The 4764-nt window shown below is 46.1% G+C and overlaps 1 protein-coding gene across 1 annotated transcript in view; it reads left to right on the top strand.

Annotated features, from left to right (window-relative positions):
• The first annotated feature begins 2545 nt into the window (after window positions 1–2545).
• Window positions 2546–4764, top strand: part of LOC101662558 (general transcription factor IIH subunit 2) — a 20798-nt gene continuing 18579 nt past the window's right edge. Inside the window, exons 1-2 of the mRNA XM_030888935.2 lie at window positions 2546–2735; window positions 4286–4459. The gene's annotated coding sequence lies outside the window, so the exon portion shown is untranslated. The remainder of the gene's footprint in view (window positions 2736–4285; window positions 4460–4764) is intronic.

Below are 4764 nucleotides of genomic sequence, written 5' to 3'. Positions count from 1 at the left end.
ATGATTTAACAGTTCATTTCTTGTTATATATTTATCTTTATAAATAAATATATTAAATTATCAGCAATTTGGTTTTCTCTCTCTAGAGAACCCTTGTCTAACACAACCAGCCTTCATTTGCTCACGCTCCTGCCCCTCAGCTTCTTTGTGCTCCTCTCCTGGGTCCAGTCTTAACCTGATCCTCTGAGGTGATTTGCCTGTACATTTATATCTCAAGTGTGGGAAATACTAATCATTCTACAGAAGCCCTGGTTACTTGTTGGGCTGCAATTCATAAGGTCAGCAGTTCAAAAACTCTAGTCTCTCTGCTGGAGAAAGATGAGATTTTCTACTCCCGTAAAGAGTTATAGTCTAGGAAACCCACAGGGACAGTTCTACCCTGTCCTATGGGGTCTTTATGAGCTGGAATTGACTGGATGGCAGTAAGTTTGAGTTTGTACAATAGGTACCTCAATCAACATGTCCAAAACTGAGCTGATCTTACCCACTGTGAGTCTCACCCCCAACCACTCAGTAATTGCCAATCTGTCAGGGTACCTGCCCTAACACATCATCACGGGTCTGTTAGGTGCAATTATACAGCGATAATAAGTAAAGTCATAGAGAGCATGAGAGATAGAAGAGAGATTGAAATAATGGAGTCAGACACAATTCATGGTAGCAATGCTCACCTCAGCCTCACTTGGTGGTCCATGTGGAGAGAGCGATTTATTGCTAACCAATGCTTTTATATTCTCTGGGGAAATGCAAGCCCCCTAAATACAGGTGAAGACATATATCACAGGAAAGAGTTGTGCTATAGGTAATACAGTAATGGGAGGGGGTGATCTAAGGGTATACATATAATATGAAGGGGAAGCATTGGGGGTATACATGTGATAAGATGGGCGGATCCTAGATTCAGGATGGCAGCCTAACTTTGGATGTCCCTGAGCTGGTTTGGCCTGTTTTCTGACTCACTATAGAAACCATTATCAGTATGGTGTAAAACTCCACCTAAAGGCACTAAATTGATGACTGTAAGTAAGCCTTTAGGGAGAAGTAGCCCTTTGCCTTTAACAGCAGGGAGGGGACCCTACCAGTCCAGACAGTTGTTTGGCAACTGACTGCTGTCAGGGAGGTAACTAGACCATCATTTACCATTAGTTGCAAGCAGTGTCCTAAGTCTAACACATTTGGGGGAGAAGACTTGGGATAAATCTTTCTGTTTCCCTCACAAATCCAGTATTTCAGTTGCAATGAAGATACCATTGCTTCTTTATTCATAACATTCAGTCTACAGACAAGGTTGAGTAGCCATGATTCATCACCAGCTTCACTGCCATAAAGTGCAAAGTTCCTAAAACGCTCCCTTTCCACCCTCTGACTTCAGCAACCGTCACTCACCACCTGCTCGCTCCCCCTGCCCCTCAAACACAACAGTGTGCACCAGCCTAAGGGCCTGTGCACCTTCAGGTCTCTTTCCCTAGGCCTTAGCATGGGTGTGTCCTTCCTTATTCTGACAAAGTCAAGTCTCAATTCTCATCTCAGTGAGACTTCCTGTGATCATTTACTTCAAATTTTAACTTTTTTCCCTTCCACCCTTAATTCTTCTCTTTAACATATCACCATAGATTTTTGCTTTTGTTTTCGATAACTTTGCTTGGTAGATGGAAAAGGAGCCCCAGTCTTATGGTTGGCGGTTCACCCCACTGAGCTGCCCTGCAGGGTAAAGGCCTGGCAGTCCATTCCCATAAAGATCGCAGGCCAGGAAACTCTATGGAGGGAATCGACAGTTTCTTGGGGGGTCGCCATGAGTAGAAAACGGATTGGGAGTGACATGACAGCAATCTCCAATCCACTGCCATTGAGCCGATTCCCACTGATAGCATGCAACACTGGAGAGCAGAGCCGAACCTCATCATTCTCCCGCCGAACAACTCTCAAAAAACCCCAAACTCACTCAGGAGGAAAACACAAAGGCAAAGGTTTTTGTTCGCTTTCTATCGCTGATTCTTTAGACCCTAGACCTGGATCGGATCCCAAACGGGTGCTCAATATTTGTTGAGCAGCAGGAAGAACAAAAGTTACCGTGTGCTACGTTATCACATTCATTATTAAACCACCAACGCGCCAACACAGGACTGAGGAGGCCCGGGTACACAGCAACGCCACACATTAGCTGCTGTTGCGGCGGCCGCTTCTCAGAAATAATAAGAATTAAGCTCCCCAGAGCCAACATCCCACGGTTGATAACCCCGCCTACGACTATTAGGCCACTGGGGGAGCTGTGACCCACCTGCGCGCAGCTTCCCCGTCTCGGCTCACACTGGCTGGGAGGTTCTCCCGCCCACTGCGCTCGGCGAAGGCCCACTGGCTGCCCGCGAGCGCCCCGCTCTGGTAGCGGCCGCCCGAAGCCTCCGAAACGCTCCTGCGTCGTCGCAGCGTGTGACGGAAGCACTTCCGGAGAGAACCCGGAGCGGATTGGGCGGGACTTCCGGTTAGAGCGGAAGTCCGGACGGCCGGGTGAGTCAGGGCTAGGGAGCGGTGAGCGTTTAGCGGTGGCTGTGAGCGGCCGTTGGGGAAACCTGGCGACCTGGAGGGACCGGCGCGGCAGCCGACAGAGGGCTGGGCTGCCTGGACGTCTGGGGGAGCGAAGGGCAAAGGAGTGTGTGGAGAGGACGACTTCCGTCTGGGAAGCTGCAGAGAATTATCTAGGGCTGTAGCATGGGAAAAAATGGCTCTCCTGCCCTAAGGTAAAGTGCGAGTTTTAGGAAGTGTAGTCCTGGTTCGAGTTCCGGTACTGTCTTCAGCTATGTGGCCTCGAATCTGCCCCCAAACCTCTTTGACCTCGGGTTGGTTACACATGGGAGAATAACAGACCAGAGTCACCTTTTTCTCATAGGGCTTGGAAGGATAAGGTGTGAGGAAGAGCTTCATAAATTGCATAAATTGAGGCACCTCTCAGTCGTTTGCAGGTAACTCTCTGAGCGCCAGTGGCAGTGATCAACGCAATATACTTTCCCTAGGAAAAGGGGCTTTTCTGGGATTAAGCTCCCAGGAAGCAGTTCAGTGGTATTTGTGAAGATTTCAATGTAAATTGAAAAGTCATTGACCACTGGAGATGTCAAAGAAGGCACCAAATCTCTCTTTAGGATGTGTTAGTCCCTTCTTGTAGCAGTACACATTACATCTCCGCCTTTGAACGTCTCCAGTTTGGGGGACCTTAATATGCTGTGTCCTCTCCCCATGACTTCCCATTACAGGATTATAGGCACCTCTAATTAAGAAGCCCTTGCTTGACTCCAGAGGCAAAATAGTTTTTGAGGACAATGAACCCAAACTGGTTCTACTTACTTTGTTTCTGAACCTTGAGCAAATATAAAACAATAAACCAAAAATAAAACACAGGTTAAAGATGGATGTGATGAGCAGCAGTAGTGATATTTTGCAGAATTTGAGTTCAAAACACCAAGAACATTTTGGTTTTTGATGTTCGCAGTTTAAAAATTTGAGCATCAAAGTGCTCTATTTAGTAACTGTGACATGCTGTGTTACTTCATTGGCAGACTAAGTGGTAACTTCATTGGCAGATTAAGGAGGTGCCAATTTAATTAGTTGACATAGCATAGATGTTAGGATTCATTAAGTTACTTTTAGTTCCCTCAACATACTAGAGTGAGTAACTGGATTTCCTAGAGCAAAAGAGGCTCTTAACCAAGGAAAGGTTTGTTGATTTAATGAAAGACATAAAAATGTAAGTTAATAACATCTGGTTGCAGGTGATGCCATGGAGCATATCCTAATTTTCAATAGGTATTTCTAGTAGTATGTTATTTAGATTTTTAATTCATACGCCCACACCCCTCCTCTTACTCCCAACCAAAAAAGAAGCAGCAGCAGCAATGATATAAATGGAGGTTAAGGTCTTTGTGATAGTTGGGGTTTGTGCTCCCCTGGCTAATCCAGGATTCTCGGTGGCTTGGACCATAAAGATTAAGTAGACCCCAGTGTGGCCTAACACAATGTAATATTTTTTATAATGAGATCTGCTATGAGCAGCCAGTCAACTGGAAGGAGAGTAGGGTGGGTCAGAACACCTTTGTTAAGATCATTACCCTGATGCTGTTTTCTCGGGGATGTGGCCTACTTCAAATTAAGTTGGGTGGTATAGAAAATACTGCTTTTTGCTGGGTCTGGATCTTACATTTAGCTCATTGGTCGCTGGCTCCTTGGAGTTGAACCAACAGCCTAGCATATTCATCAATAGCCTGCCATCTGACTTTGGATTCATTCACTTCTACAGCCACAAGCCTGACTGCTGATCTTGGCTTCATTCACTTCTGCTGCCACCACCTGCAGTCTTCCTGCTGATCTTGGGTGCATCAGTCCCTGAAGCTACTGAAGCGTACAGCCTAACATCTGACCCACAGATTTGTAAACTACCCAGACTTGGATCTTTGTGTTACCAAAAGCAGAGGTGTGTGTCCTTCCTTTTGACAGAGGTTTCCTCTGATGCATCATTTATGAAAGAAGGAAGCAGAAAGAGTGGGTTGAAAATGGGAGATTCCATTGGGAGGGCAGGTAAAGTGTGATGGGTACTCCTAAATAGAAACCACTGTGTGTTGAGGTAGTGACAACAAGGTTGTGATGAGTCATTGCTCAGAGTCATTGCTGAAGAAGCTTCTTTAAAGATAAGACAGGGCTGTTGTCTCCGCAGGCCCGTCTGGATAGGACAGGCTGGATGAACAATCTGGAGGAGAAAACAACGGGACTGACAGTTCC

This window comes from Echinops telfairi, unplaced genomic scaffold, assembly GCF_000313985.2.
Source record: "Echinops telfairi isolate 266 unplaced genomic scaffold, ASM31398v2 ScPeMD7_7469;HRSCAF=8507_1, whole genome shotgun sequence".
NCBI classification, from domain to species: domain Eukaryota; kingdom Metazoa; phylum Chordata; class Mammalia; order Afrosoricida; family Tenrecidae; genus Echinops; species Echinops telfairi.
Note: the sequence above shows the minus strand (reverse complement) of the source record. Positions and strands in the feature narration are given on the sequence as shown.